The sequence below is a fragment of the Puma concolor genome, chromosome D1 (genome assembly GCF_028749965.1).
Source record: "Puma concolor isolate L17-30 chromosome D1, mPumCon1.1.hap2, whole genome shotgun sequence".
Lineage (NCBI taxonomy): Eukaryota > Metazoa > Chordata > Mammalia > Carnivora > Felidae > Puma > Puma concolor.
The window spans coordinates 69,779,620-69,795,980 of record NC_141676.1 but is presented as its reverse complement, the minus strand read 5'-3'; the positions used below and the strand labels follow the sequence as shown (position 1 = coordinate 69,795,980).

Sequence of the window (16,361 nt, the reverse complement as noted above, 5' to 3'; positions counted from 1 at the left end):
ACAAATGCAACACACTTGTATGACTTGGTTTTATATACACCTATCAAAAAACTTTTTTTAAATCCCTATTCATATCAGTAGGAGAAACATACTCTTTCAACAAGCTTTCTGTTGAAACCTGGTGACCAAGTTCTATTCTTACGGATCAAATATCAGTAAAAGTTTTCACTATCACAAGATGGATCACGGTAAAAAGTTTTCTAAGCTTTTGCAGACCCATAATAATAATATTTTGACAATATCTATTATAAGGAATGTTTTGCCGATTTCTACTTATCTCTAACATTCATTCATATCACACTCCTGAAAACCACATGGAATATCTCTCACAGCTAGTACATTTGCATACAATAAAGAACATTATGTGGGCTTGAGCAAGGACTTAAGAAACTTTGCAGTTCTCTCTAATGATTACAGTACAGAAAAGATACTATTTAGCTTCTGATGCCTTTAGTATGAAAGTCCTAAATACACGTACCCTTATGCAAACAAAGAGTTAATGTCTCTTTGCCTGTGAATGCTAAAGGACAGGTCTGTGGTTTTAGGGAAGTTTTAATAAGGACTGGAGTTTTAAGGTAATGTGTTTTTTTAAAACCTCTCTGAACCTTAGTTTCCTACTGTGTAAAAAGCATGGGAAGAGGGAGAGTTGTGGGAGGCCTGATTGTGCTAGTATAACTTCTTTCCTTCTTCCGCGTTCCTGGCTTTGCTAGTCTGCGAATCATAAGAAATTTGGAGCCAGCATGGTGGAACCAAGCTCTGTGGAACTGGAGGAAGACTTGCGTTAAAGTCCTAGCTCTGCTATTTAAAAACTGTGAACTCTTGGGTTAGTCACCTAAATGAGCTTAAGTTACCTATAACGTGGAACTCTGATTAGATCTGCCTAAAATAGCTTGAGTTTCAAATAAGGTAAAAGTTCTTGATTCCTTGTTGTGCCAGCTTATTTAATTTTTGACTGTTCATGAAAGGCCTTTACTTCTTTGCTTGGTTCCTTTTCCTCCACCTATAGCCTCCTTTGCCTCCCCTTATTGGCTCCTTTTCTCAGGGTTCTGCCATGTCTTTTGTTGTATTAATGAATATGTAACTCTCAGGTGACCCATTCTATTCTGACAGCTTCAAGTGTTAAATATATGTTGTTCAACTGTTCAACTGTTAACTATATGTCTGCTATTGGTGTGTTGTTGAGCTTTAGACCTACATATTGTACTACCTGGACATAATCACCTGTATGCCCAGAAGGTCAAGGTCAAATGTTCAAAACTCAACTATTATCTTTCTCCTTATGTTTGCTCCTTCCTGAGTCTTGGTGATTAATACTGCTATCCACCAAGTGGACCTACCCAGAAGCCAGGTGTTCATCTTAGATTTTGCCCATTCAATCATACCCCTGTCCAATCAGTTCAAGGTACTGTAGATTTTACTCCTGTAATAGCTCTCAGAAATTACTTCCTGGATTACTTGAATTGTCTCCCTTCTTCTCTTTCTACTTCTTTTCTGGTTCCCTCCAATCTATTCTCATTGTTGTTGCAGTAAGTTTTCTAAAACATAAGTAGAGTATGTCATCATTCTGCTTGAAACCAGTCAGTTGTTCTGGCTATCTTTGCAGGGAAGATCGAATTCCTTAGGTTATCCCATGGGGCCTTAATGATCTCACTAATTTTGAATTCAATCTCATTGCTAGTCATCCTGCCACATTTACCTTCTTTCCAGACACAGATTCTTCTATACGTACACACAAGTTCATTTCCAAGTGGTTGTTCTTAGGTTCACTTGTTCCCAAGCCCAACAGGACTAAGAGGTGTTTAGGCTTGCAGGCCTAGGATGTAGTTGACCAAATAGATTCTTTGAAATTTTCAAACCAGACAGATTTATTGTTTTAAGTGAATTTTTTGTTTGTTTGTTTGTTTTGTTTTGTTTTTCATTCTCAAGTTAGTTAACATACAATGTAGTCTCGGCTTCAGGAGTAGAACCCCCATGATTCATCTCTTACACATCTTACACTCATCCCAAAAAGTGCTCTTCTTAATGTCAGTCACCCATTTTAACCCACCCCCCTCATGTGTCCCCCCATCAACCTTTAGTTTGGTCTCTATATTTAAGCGTCTCTTATGGTTTGCCTCTCTCTGTGTTTTTATCTCAGTCTTCTTGTTTATAATAGCAGAAGACTACAATATAAATCCATCAATGGAGTATTGATTATATAAGTTACACTGTATCTTTATATGTAGCTTTTAAAATGAATAAAGTGTATCTACATGAATTAATGTAGAACAATCTCCAAAATACATTAAATAATTACATACGAAAAAAGTTGCAGAAATAAGTGTATAATATGCATTTATTTGTATGAAAAGAAATATAGGAAACTCTTTTTTTTTAACTTCAAAAAAAATTTTTAAGTAAACTTTATCCCCAATGTGGGGCTCAAGCTTACAACTCCAAGGTCAAGAGTTGCATGCTCTACTGTCTGACACAGCCAGGTGCCCCCATAAGAAATTCTTTTTTTTTTTTTTTTTTTTTAATGAACTTGTTTTATTTTTCATTTTTTTAAAAATTTACATCCAAGTTAGTTAGCATATAGTGCAACAATGATTTCAGGAGTAGATTCCTTAGTGCTTCTTACCCATTTGGCCCATACCCCCTCCCACAACCCCTCCAGTAACCCTCAGTTTGTTCTCCATATTTATGAGTCTCTTCTGTTTTGTCCCCCTCCCTGTTTTTATATTATTTTTGCTTCCCTTCCCTTATGTTCATCTGTTTTGTCTCTTAAAGTCCTCATATGAGGGAAGTCATAATTTTTGTCTTTCTCTAACTAATTTCACTTACCATAATACCTTCCAGTTCCATCCATGTAGGTGCAAATGGCAAGATTTCATTCTTTTTGATTGCCAAGTAATACTCCATTGTATATATGTACCACATCTTCTTTATCCATTCATCTGTCAATGGACATTTGGGCTCTTTCCACACTTTGGCTATTGTTGATAGTGCTGCTATAAACATGGGGGTGCACATGTCCCTTCGAAACAGCACACCTGTATCCCATGTATAAATGCCTAGTAGTGCAATTGCTGGGTCATAGGGTAGTTCTATTTTTAGTTTTTTGAGGAACCTCCATACTGTTTTCCAGAGTGGCTGCACCAGCTTGCATTCCCACCCCATAAGAAATTCTTAAGGGGCACCTGGGTGGCTCAGTTGCTCTTGATTTCAGCTCCGGTCATGATCTCACAGTTCATGGGCTTGAGCCCTGCATTGGGCTCTGCGCTGACATTGCAGAGCTTGCTTGGAATTCTCTCCCTTCCTTTCTGTCTGCCCCTCACCTGCTCATGCTCTGTCTCTCTCTCTCTCAAAATAAATAAATAAACATGAAAAAAAAATTTTAAAAACATGTTTGAAGTGGTTAAGAATGAAATTAGATGGACTGGGCAAACATTAAAAAAAAAAAAGAAATCATTAATAGCAGTTACTTCTAGGCAGAAGAACTAGGGGTCTAGGGAGGAAGGAAGACTTGTTTGCTACTGTATATCTTTTTACACTACTTGAATTTTTAAACATTTACAACTATTGCTTAAAAAAACAATTAGTTTGTTTTTAAAATCACAAATCAGACATGCTCTTTTCTCCTATCGTATGTGCAGTCTATCGACTCTCTCTTCTACCATTTTGAACATATGTTGAGGCAGGTGGTCCCCCTCCTTGAGGATGGCCAAGTGTAGAAAACTCCTTGGCAGCTCTAACATCCTTAATGGAATTTCACTGTGACTGTGTCCGAAGTTTCAGGAGCAGCAATTTTACCATGTCCAGCAGAGTTCCTGAACAAATGCTTGCGTTTGTCCAGAATTAACTTTTTTTTTAATGTTTATTGATTTTGAGAGAGAGAGAGAGAGTGAGAGAGAGAGAGAGCAAGTGGGGGGAGGGGCAGAGGGAGAGGGAGACACAGAATCCAAAGCAGGCTCCAGCCTCCAATCTGTCAGCACAGAGCCCGACGTGGGGCTCCAGCTTGGGAACTGTGAGATCATGACCTGAGCCAAAATGAAAAGTCAGGAGCTTAACCTTTGAGCCACCCAGGTGCCCCTAGAAATTACTTTATTTAGACATCTGACATTGATTTCCCTCCCCCACCTGCACTTTTTCTTAAAATTTTTTTTATTTTTTAGCGTTTATTTATTTTTGAGAGACAGAATGAGAGCAGGGTTGGGGCAGAGAAGAGATGGGGACCCAGAATCCAAAGCAGACTCCAGGGTCTGAGCTGTCAGCACAGAGCCTGACATGGTGCTCGAACTCACCAAGTGTGAGATTATGACCTGAGCTGAAGCCAGATGCTTAACTGACCTGGCCACCCAGGCACCTCTCCAGCTGCACATTCTTAAAGCCTTTCATTTTGACAATTACTCTTCATCTTGTTCATTATTTTTGATGGCATAGGTACATGGACATGATTGAATGATTGGATCTTTGTTCTTCAGAATTGTTACTATCACTGAAACAATTTATCCCTTAAGTATACACATTTATTATTTTTAATTGTTTACTACATCTATTGTTGTTTCTATACTAACTCCATGTCTCTTCCTACCACTTCCTACCAACACTATTAATATTCTAGTTGCATCTATTCCTTCTTCTGAAAAATGTTTGTAATTTTTGTAAAACATTGAAAATTAAAGCAAACACACCAAACATACAAATATCAAAGGTCACAAAGTGATGGTCAGCAGACTGAAGTTAGCCTGCATACATTTTTTGCTTGGCCTGCACACAATTTTAAATTTTTTTTTTTCAACGTTTGTTTATTTTTGGGACAGAGAGAGACAGAGCATGAACGGGCGAGGGGCAGAGAGAGAGGGAGACACAGAATCGTAAACAGGCTCCAGGCTCTGAGCCATCAGCCCAGAGCCTGACGCGGGGCTCGAACTCACTGACCGCAAGATCGTGACCTGGCTGAAGTCAGACGCTTAACCGACTGCGCCACCCAGGCGCCCCTACAATTTTAAAAACTTGAATTAGTTGTCAACAATTCAAAATTGAACAACAATTCAAAATTGAAGGAGGTCTCTAGTTTGCCTTGAGAGAGCAATGGCATCACTGAGGCTACATTCTGGCAGGGTAAAATCCGCTAGCGCCTGGGGCCACTCTTCCCCATAGCTGGACACAGTTCACCTCACACCTCACGCTCCAGTTCACCTCAGGCCCCACCCTGCCAGCTGTACTCATGGTAGGTATTTGAGTTTGCAAGTTAAGGAATTAATTCAATGGATTAAAGAGTAGCCCAGTGGAATAATTAAATGGATTAAGGAATAACCCAATGATCACGTGACTAGGACTGACATGACCTCACCTGACCACTAACTCCTTCTGGCATGTTTGAAAGAGTTGATGCACCTTTGCTTGGAAGCTGAGCTTTGTTTTTTTGTTTTTTTGTTTTTTTTTTGTTTTTAAATTTTTTTAAGGTTTACTTATTTTTTTTTCAAAAAATTTTTTTTTCAACGTTTTTATTTATTTTTGGGACAGAGAGAGACAGAGCATGAACGGGGGAGGAGCAGAGAGAGAGGGAGACACAGAATCGGAAACAGGCTCCAGGCTCTGAGCCATCAGCCCAGAGCCCGACGCGGGGCTCGAACCCACGGACCGTGAGATCGTGACCTGGCCGAAGTTGGACGCCCAACCGACTACGCCACCCAGGCGCCCCAGGTTTACTTATTTTTGAGAGATAGACAAAGCACAAGCAGGGCAGGGGCAGAGAGAGAGAGGGAGACACAGAATCTGAAGCAGGTTCCAGGCTCTGAGTTGTCAGCATAGAGCCTGATGTGGGGCTTGAACTCACAAACTGTGAGATCATGACCTGAGCCAAAGCTGGACACTTAACCAACTGAGCCACCCAGGTGCCCCAAGCTTTGTATTTTTGAATGCTTTTAAGTTGAAAGTATTTGAGTAAAGACCTGTAGTGAATTACTGGTAGTTTACTGATTAGGCTGTGACCTTTTTCACATATGTTTCCTTTTGCTTAAAATACTTTCTTCTTCCAAATTCATCCTTTTCAAAATTTAGCTTCCCAGGAAACCTTCCCTGATTCCCTAATCTGATTTGGTTGCCCTTTTCCCCACACATCTATAGAATGCTGTTTCATCTTAGTTATCTAATTATAGATTTTGTTCTAAAATTTGTTCTATCATCTTTTGTTCTAACAAGATTGGGAACTTCTTGAGGGCAGGTTACGTGTTGAGTTTTGTGTATATCCAATAGACCTCTTTTCACTTGATCATAGAGGTCTCCTATAAACCTAGTATCAGGAATATAGAAGGCTTTCAACAAATACTCAAGGGAATGAATGAATGTCTCAATCAACAGATTATACATGATTTGCTTTCTGTTACCCTATCGGCAACAATTTTGAGCAGCCATATATAGATTGACAGGGTCTATATATTGAGCAGCCATATATAGATTGACAGGGTCTCATTTATTACCTTAAATTATCAACTTATAGTTTGTGCTGGAAAGTGGTTTTTTTTTGATATGTTAAGTGTTGGAGAATAGGAGAAACAAAGAAAGTTCAGATCTAAATTCATAGGTCTTATGTGGGGCTCAAGGTTGTTAAAAGGCACTCACTTCTCTCTTCCCAGAAAAACAGCGTCAGAATATTTAATTTAGCCACCCATTCTCATGAGTGTCTGTAACATCTGATTATCAAATAAATGACTCTGAGTAAGATGCTATTTTATTACATAAAATGGGGAGTGCTATAATTACTGAGTGGAGACATATGATGTCACTAATTTCTACAGAAGAAGTTAGTGGAAAATAAATTGTGATGAAATGCAAGTGTAACCTAATGACTTATTATCCTTTGAAACCTCAGTACATTGTTGGCATCTTCATTACAATTAACTTATTGACTGTATATACCCTTACATTTATATCCTTAAATTCATTCCCACCCTGCAGTATCACAGAAACATATTTGGTTTTGTTCCTGGTTCTGGCACAGAACTCCTAAAATCCTTGGAATTTCCTGGGATAAGGGTGATAGGAGCCTCTTTCAAGGAGGCCAGTCTTGGCGAGTCTTTAGATAGCTTTAGCAAGGGGGCTGGAGGCCAGAAAGATCAAGCCTAGATTAGAAGCTTGGAAATTTCAGCCCCACCTCCTGATAGGGGGAAAGGGACTGAAGATTAAGGTTGATCACCAACAACCAATGATTTAATCAATCATGCCTATGTAAGGAAACCTCCATAAAAGACTGTAAATAATGAGGCCCAGAGAGTTCCCAGGCTGGTGAACACTTTGAAGTGCTGGGAGCATGACATACCCCAACTCCACAGGGACAGAAGCTCCTGTGCTTGGGACCCTTCCAGACCTTATTCTATGTACCTCTACATCTGGCTGTTCATTTGTATCCTTCATAATAAAGCAGTAAATGTAAGTAATATGCTGTCTTGATTCTGTGAGCCATTTTAGGAAAACATCAAACCTGAGGAAAGGGTCATAGGAATCCTCAATTTGTATCTGGTGGATCCAAGGCACAGGTGGCCAGGGACTTGCAACGGGCATCTGAAAGTGGAGGCAGTTTCATGGGGCTGAGTCCTTTAACTCATGGGGTCTGATGCCAACTCCAAGTAAATTACACCAGAACTGAATTGAATTGCTGGTCACCCAGCTGGTGTTGGAGAATTGGGGAGGTAGTGTTGAAAAAGACATTAGATATATGATGTCAGTAGGAAAAAACCTCTCACACCCTTGGTCATTATATTGATCACATCATGCTGATCATCAGCAATACTGCTGAGTTAATTTAAATGGTCCCTTTAAATCTGTATTTCAATTGCCTTTCCCTTATTGCCTTTCATGCAACATTATTCATTGACTCTACAAATATTGAAATCCCATTATGTGCCAGGCCTATGCTAGGACTTAGGGAATAGTGGTGATTAAAAACCTGATGTGAGTCCCTATTCTCATGAGCCTAGTGATAAAAACAGACATCCGTCAAAGAATCACATCTACATATAGATTTACAACTGTGGTAAATGCTGGAAGTGAGAGGTATAAGATGTGATGATTGTTCTCATCAGAAAAAGCATGACACACTTTCCTGAGGAAGCTAAAATGTAAAGACCTGTAGGAGGATAACTAAGTGAAGGTGTGGGAGTGGGCAAACTTAGACCTCACTTCTTTCAAAGTCTTCTGAGACTGAGGATTCTTTTTTCTTCCCCCTCCTATCTCAGCACCCTCCTCCTCTTAGATACCCCTGCACTCCCCAACCCCCCACACAATTTGGCTTCTATTAAGAGCCTCTCAGAATATACTCAGGACAGCATTAAAAGAAAACATTTCATAAGGTTTCTTTCTTTCTTTTTTTTCCTTTTAACACAGATCATAGCATTAGATGCTCAGTAAAGAAAGGCCCCTAACTTCTCATAATTGAGCACAGCACTGCTCTCCTAATCAGTATCCTCCTCACTTCCCAGGCTGATCCTCAACTGGGTGCACCTGGCATTCACCCAGCCAGGGCCAAGGTGATTGTGAAAATAATAGAGCTACGAGTCAAGACTATTGGACGGCAGTGAGAGCAACTTACTTTGCTCAGTGGAGTCAGGCTTGTCTTCACAGAGATTTAAAATAGGTTTTGAAGGATGAGGAGGAGAGGGGAAAGGCAGGAGGAGGAAACAGCACCCACAAAGGCACAGAGGAGTGAAAGAACACAGCGTTATCTGCAGGGACTGAGGGGAATTTGGAATTCTCTTAAGTCAGGAAAACATCAAAATAAAATAGTGAAATTAAATCAGCTTTCTAAAAATGCAAAGAATCAAACTTCAGTGAACTCTAAAAGTCCCACAGGTAGAAGTCCTCATTTCTCTAAAATCCTTCGTAAGTGGGTTGTTGTTATACATATTAATCTCAACATCTGCAACTGTCCTAGGCTCCAGAATCCTTCGTTTAATTCCTTGGAGTTTGTTTATTTTCCTGGTATACTTTATTTAAACTCTTTGACATTTTTTATTGCCTTCCAAATATTACCCTTCTTTGTTGCTTACCATGTAGAACAATCTTCGTCAAATAATTTCCACATCTTCCCAGACAGTGTGATGTAGTTGACTAAGAATTTGTATTGGCATAACTTTTTTTCAGTTTCCTTTCAGTTGCTGGAATGGAAGCTTGTACCTAAAATGGCACATGGTGAGAGCTAGAAGAAAAAATGATAAGAAAACATATTCAGCCTAATGGAGAGAACCAGGCACCAAAAAATTTTTCCATAAAGTACACATCTAGAGAAGAAAACAAATGTTTCTGCAGTATTTTTGTTTAAACAAGTTGTATAGTTCTCTATTGCCATATTATCAGGCAAATATTCCTGTGTGGGCCTGTCCTCAGTGGATAAAGAAGGCAAACTTTTGTTAAAGTTGAGAATGTTGCATAATGTTCCCATTGTGTGTGAAGAAAAGAGAAACTAACGTTTATTAGCACATATATTACATTAGGCTCTGAGGAGGTGCAGTCTGAACACTATCTTGTTTGGTCAGCTATCAGGAGCCTAAATGGGGTGATGGTCATACAATTTCATCGTGATGATAAACTTGGAAATTCATATAACCCACTGCCTTGATTTTCTAGAGAGCAGCTCTGTGGTCGTTTAGGTCATTACAGCCATGTGGGACTTGAGCCCAGGTTCCTGATCCTTATATCCTGATCCCAGTGTTCTCTCTACAGCACCCCGAGATCCTCAGATCCTCAGGCCCTTTGTCTTCCAGTTACTTTTCTCTTCTTCCTGTCTCCTGCTTTCCTTCATTTTTCAACAGTGCAGTTATCTGTTCTTTGAAAATGGGTTGTTTGAAATCATCCTTCAACAATTTAATTCAACATTTATCTAATGATTATCTATGGCACACTAGACCTTGACACTATGCTAGACATTTGGTTGGATAGAGTAAGATAAACTATGTAGAGAAAACTAAAATACAAAGCAGCATACATAAATGCTTTGTAAACAAGTTCTATAGGATTTCAGAGGGGGGTGTGGGGAAGCTGGGACTTGGGCTTTTGATGAATGGAAAAGATTTTCACAAGGAGACAAGGGCTGAGGATAGGAAAAAAATTCTAGGTAAGATGAAGAGCAATAACAAGGATAAAGAGGAAAGGAACATGTTGGAGAGATGACAAGAGGAATCAAATGACTAACAAAGCACTTGCATTAAAGGAGAAAAATCCGAGACAAGATGGAAACATAGACAATACTGTTTATGCAGCTAGGCAAGGAGTACTTTCTACTTTAAGATTAGAGTAGCTAAGGGGCACCTGGCTGGCTCAGTTGGTTAAGCATTGGACTCTTGGTTTTGGCTAAGGTCATGATCTCACAGTTCTTGGGATCGAGCCCCTTTTTGGCTCTGTGCTGACAGCAAAGAGTCTGCTTGAGATTCTCTCTCTCTCTCTCTCTGCCCCTCCCCCAATTATGAAAGCACACAAACACATATGTGTTTGTGCATACCCTCTCTGTCTTTCAAAATAAATAAATAAACTTAAAAAAAAAAAAAGGATTAGAATAGCTAAAATACAAAGAGGATAGAAGCCCCAGTCAGATGTTATGGAGATTGCAGACAGGTCACCAGAAGCTGACTGGAAATGGGTGAAAGTAAGCAAGTTAACTGGGTTTGTGTTAAGATGAACTGGGTAGAGGGGAGTCTGGGTGGCACAGTTGGTTAAGCATCTGACTTCGGCTCAGGTCATGATCTCACAGTTTGTGAGTTCGAGCCCCGCATCGGGCTTTGTGCTGACAGTGCAGAGCCTGGAGCCTGCTTCAGATTCTGTCTCCCTCTCTCTCTGCCCCTCCCCTACTCACGCTCTCTCTCTCTCTCTAAAATAAATAAACATAAAAAAAAAATGAACTGGGTAGGAAGAGTCAAGAGCAAGTCCAAGGAGACTCTTACTAGCACACTCCTACCTCCAGGGGGAGCTCAGGGTTTCTGTCCCTCATTCCAAAGAAAAAGGAACTCTGAAGTGAATCTAAAACAAAATGGAGATTTTACAGCAACATTGATTCTGCAGATTCTGTTGGAGGAAGAAAGTCATTATAAACGGAAGTGGGCTGAGAAGATATTTGTCAATCATCTCTGGGGACTCTTAGCTTTGTTTAGATCTTGTAATGCTCATATCTTTTCACCTCTTCTTTGCCTTGGGATTGGTGTCTGGGACATTTTGAGTTAGAAGGGCAAAAATATTGAGGAGTCCACATTGTCCAGCCTGATAGGATTTGGAGCCAGCATGAGCTGGCAATAAAGATAATGGTACATGTGTCTGGTGAGAAGCTTGTCATAGCTACATGTGTGATTCAGGATCCTGGTCAGATTGTTCTACCTAACTACAAGATTTGTATCTGGTGTGGTCACACAGGGCACTAGGATTTAGGGGGCAGTATTATCATGGGCAGAATTCTTGCTGAGAGAGATCTTGCTTGAAGCTTCAGCTACTGATTGCCAACAGGCAGAGTCAGAGGACTATTTCTGACATCAGAGAAGGTATCCTTGAAAGGCTGCGAATACAAAAGCACTCAGCTTCCCAGTGGTGCAGCTCCATCCCTCATGGTGGAGGAGAGGACCTAGTCTTGGCCAGGATTCACTTATGGGACCAAAACAGTCTCATCAGCAGAAGCCTGGAACTTGAAGAAATGCAAGGCCAACTGTGAGGCACGTACCTTCTCTAAAATGAAGGCTATCTTCTTGGAAAGACCTGGCCCTCAATTTAAGAGTGAGGAGCTGGAAATACCAAGATCAATGGCATGAATCTAGGACCCTGGAAAGGTGTTTAACCACAGAAATAAAGGAGACCTGTGAATGACTTACGGAAGAGAGATGACAATACTGTAAACTCACTGTGTACCTAGTCACAATGGTGTTTAGGTGCAAATCTCTGGGAAAGCAGGCAGCCTATGCAGGTGTTGGACTTAACCCTAGTCTGTGGGTGACAGAAAGGCACAATTTTAACCTTATTTTTGCATCATACATTCAGAAAGCATTTTTAAAAACTGTCTTCCACGATCCAGTTATAAGAGTTGCGGGTTTTTTTTTAATTTTTTAAAGATTTATTCATTTTTCAGAGATAGAGTGTGAGTGGGGGAGGGACAGAGAGAGAGGGAGACACAGAATCTGAAGCAGTGTCAGGCTCTGAGCTGTCAGCACAGAGCCCGACACGGGGCTCGATCTCACACTGCAAGATCATGACCTGAGCTGAAGTTGGAAATCCAACTGACTGAGCCATCCAGGCGCCCCTATAGGAGCTACATTATTATACTAACATGCCATCTGATATTCTTACATGAAGGTCTATGTGTTCTAACCCAAATCAACCTTTATTCTATCATTTATGTGCTTTTAACTTGTCTTATTTAATAAGAATTTTATCTCATTACAAAATTCATAATTAACGCAGAATATTTGAAGATGCCAAAAACATAATGTAAAACAAAAATTAGACATGATTGTACCAAAGATAAGCATTATTAACATTTTGATGTATGCACTTTTACTGTCTGACTGTATATGTGCATATTTTAAAGTAAAAATCACCATGATATTTACATTGTTTTGTAGCTTCCCACCCTCCCCCGCTTACTAATGTATTTGTGGGACTTTTTCAGTGTTAGTAAATGATCTATGTCAAAATTTTTTCTTTACAATTTTTAATTATGTAAGTATTAGCATTACATTGTTGTGAGCTTAGAAAATAGAGAAAAATTGTACAGAAGGATAAGTCATTTAGAACCCTACCATCCAGGGATTAGTTACTTTTGATATTTTAGTCTATATACTGGCAGTCTGTTTTTAAAAGTTCTGTAAGTAATAACTAAATGTATTCTCACCATAAACTTTCAAGTAATACAGAGTATTTTACTCTTTTTTCTTTGCATGTAATAAAAATCATTTCATTGTTTCTTTGAGTACAATTTTAATATGTTTATAAATATCTTTATTTAATATTTTATTTTTTTTAATTTTATTTATTTATTTTTGAGAGAGAGAGCATGTGCTCCTGTAAGTGGGGGAGGGGCAGAGGGAGAGACTCCACACTCAGCAAGGAGCCTGATGCTCAGGCTTGGTCTCAGGAACCATGAGATCATGACCTGAGCTGAAACCAAGAGTTGGACACTTAGCCAACTGAGTTACCCAGGGGACCCTGTATGAATCTTTTTATTTATTTATTTATTTATTTATTTATTTATTTATTTATTTATTCATTCATTTATCTATTTATTTATTTAGTAAAGATGTTGGTTTTTTTTTAATTTAATTTTTTATTTTTTAAAATTTACATCCAAATTAGTTAGCATATAGTGCAACAATGATTTCAGGAGTAGATTCCTTAGTGCCCCTTACTCATTTAGCCCATGCCCCCTCCCACTACCCCTCCAGCAACCCTCAGTTTGTTCTCCATATTTATGAGTCTCTTCTGTTTTGTCCCCCTCCCTGTTTTTATATTATTTTTGCTTCCTTTCCCTTATGTTCATCTGTTTTGTCTCTTAAAGGCCTCATATGAGGGAAGTCATATGATTTTTGTCTTTCTCTGACTAATTTCACTTAGCATAATACCTTCCAGTTCCATCCACATAGTTGCAAATGGCAAGATTTCATTCTTTTTGATTGCCAAGTAATACTCCATTGTATATATGTACCACATCTTCTTTATCCATTCATCCGTCGATGGACATTTGGGCTCTTTCCATACTTTGGCTATTGTTGATAGTGCTGCTATAAACATGGGGGTGCACGTGTCCCTTCGAAACAGCACACCTGTATCCCGTGGATAAATGCCTAGTAGTGCAATTGCTGGGTTGTAGGGTAGTTCTATTTTTAGTTTTTTGAGGTACCTCCACACTGTTTTCCAGAGTGGCTGCACCAGCTTGCATTGCCACCAACAATGCAAAAGAGATCCTTTTTCTCCCAATCCTCGCCAACATCTGTTGTTGCCTGAGTTGTTAATGTTAGCCATTGTGACAGGTGTGAGGTGGTATCTCATTGTGGTTTTGATGTGTATTTCCCTGATGATGAGTGATGTTGAGCATTTTTTCATGTGTTGGTTGGCCATCTGGATGTCTTCCTTGGAGAAGTGTCTATTCATGTCTTTTGCCCATTTCTTCACTGGATTATTTGTTTTTTGGGTGTTGAGTTTGATAAGTTCTTTATAGATTTTGGATACTAACTCTTTATCTGATATGTCATTTGCAAATATCTTCTCCCATTCTGTCGGTTGCCTTTTAGTTTTGCTGATTGTTTCCTTCACTGTGCAGAAGCTTTTTATTTTGATGAGTTCCCAGTAGTTCATTTTTGCTTTTGTTTTCCTTGCCTCCAGAGACGTGTTGAGTAAGAAGTTGCTGAGGCCAAGATCAAAGAGGTTTTTGCCTGCTTTCTCCTCAAGGATTTTGATGGTTATCTGTCTTACATTGAGGTCTTTCATCCATTTTGAGTTTATTTTTGTGTATGGTGTAAGAAAGTGGTCCAGGTTCATTCTTCTGAATGTTGCTGTCCAGTTTTCCCAGCACCACTTGCTGAAAAGACTATCTTTTTTTTTTTTAATGTTTTATTTATTTTTGAGACAGAGAGAGAAACAGAGTATGAGCGGGGGAGGGGCAGAGAGAGAGGGAGACACAGAATCCGAAACAGGCTCCAGGCTGCCAGCTGTCAGCACAGAGCCTGACGCGGGGCTCGAACTCATGAGTTGTGAGATCATGACCTGAGCCGAAGTCGGACGCTCAACCGACTGAGCCACCCAGGCGCCCCTGAAGAGACTGTCTTTATTCCATTGGATATTCTTTCCTGCTTTGTCAAAGATTAGTTGGCCATACGTTTGTGGGTCCATTTTTGAGTTCTCTATTCTGTTCCATTGATCTGAGTGTCTGTTCTTGTGCCAGGTTTTTTTTTTTTTTTTAAATGTTTATTTTTGAGAGAGAGAGAGAGAGACAGAGAGAGAGACAGAGTGTGAGCCAGGAAGGGGCAGAGAGAGAGGGAGACACAGAATCTGAAGCAGGCTCCAGGTTCTGAGCTGTCAGCACAGAGCCCAACGTGGGGCTCGCATCCACAAACTGTGAGATCATGACCTGAACTGAAGTTGAATGCTCAACTGACTGAGTCACCCAGGTGCCTCCCTGTGTATATCTTTAAATTAAATACAGAAAAGTATAAAAGAAGACATAAATCGCTGGGCTGAAATCAAGGTGTGAGCAGGATCACCCTCCTTCTGGGAGAGGGCTCTATGGTAGAATCTGTCCCTTGTCTCTTCCAGCTTTTGAATAACTTTTCAACATTTCTGGTTGTATGGCTGTGTCACTCCAATCTTTAAGGTCAGCACCTTCAAATCTCTGTGTTCCATTTCACAGCACCTTCTTTCTGTGTCAAATCTCTCCCTGACTTTCTCTTAGGAGTACACTTGTGATTGCATTTAGAGCCCACCCAAACAATCCAGGATAATCTTCTCATCTCAATACCCTTAATTTAGTCACGTCCACAAAGACTCCTTTCAAATAAGCCAACATTTTCAGGGATATCTTGGGGTGTCACTATTCAGCCTATTAGAGCTGTCATCATTGGGTAGGGATGGAGCTCTGTGAGTCAATAGGAAGAAGGGATTGGGGAGAATCTTCTAAGGGTACCAATCCCAAAGTCAAGTCCACTCCTGGGGGAAAAAAAAAAAAAACAACCCCAAATCATGTGATAGCCGGAGTCACTGGATCAAAGAGAAGAAAAGACAACTGCACCAAGGGAACTTAAGTACAGATTTTGCACTTCCTGTCAGTTAAGAGTTTGAGTATTCTGCATGTAAGATGTGGGTTTCAAATATTTTAAGTTGCTGAGTGCTCAACTGAAAATGTGACTGAGATGGCAGAACTAGAAGTGGAGCCCACAGCTGAGGTCCAAGGCCAGAGCCAGAGGCACAAGTGTATCAGAGAACACTGGAGGAGGGTATAGACAGAAGCCGGTGCAGAAAGATTCCTAATCTCAAAAACAACCATGACTGAGGTGGAGAGCATTCAAAAGACGGGACTTTGGCGCCACAGGGAATTTCACAGCTTTCACAATCCATCTGTTGATTTAATACTAGCTATTTATTTTATATATATTTTTTTCAACGTTTATTTATTTTTGGGACAGAGAGAGACAGAGCATGAACGGGGGAGGGGCAGAGAGAGAGGGAGACACAGAATCGGAAACAGGCTCCAGGCTCTGAGCCGTCAGCCCAGAGCCTGATGCGGGGCTCGAACTCCCGGACCGCGAGATCGTGACCTGGCTGAAGTCGGACGCTTAACCGACTGCGCCACCCAGGCGCCCCTCTAGCTATTTATTTTAAGGTTTATTTATTTTTGAGAGAGGGAGAGACAGAGCACA

General features: G+C 40.1%; 1 long non-coding RNA gene across 1 annotated transcript in view; it reads right to left on the bottom strand.

Annotated features, from left to right (window-relative positions):
- Nucleotides 1-2,527: 2,527 nt before the first annotated feature.
- The window catches only part of LOC147576789 (uncharacterized), a 139,671-nt gene continuing 125,837 nt past the window's right edge, over nt 2,528-16,361 (bottom strand). The window contains exons 4-5 of the long non-coding RNA XR_015241141.1: nt 9,030-9,178; nt 2,528-4,019 (exon numbers count right to left, since the gene is read on the bottom strand). This is a non-coding gene — a long non-coding RNA (uncharacterized LOC147576789). The remainder of the gene's footprint in view (nt 4,020-9,029; nt 9,179-16,361) is intronic.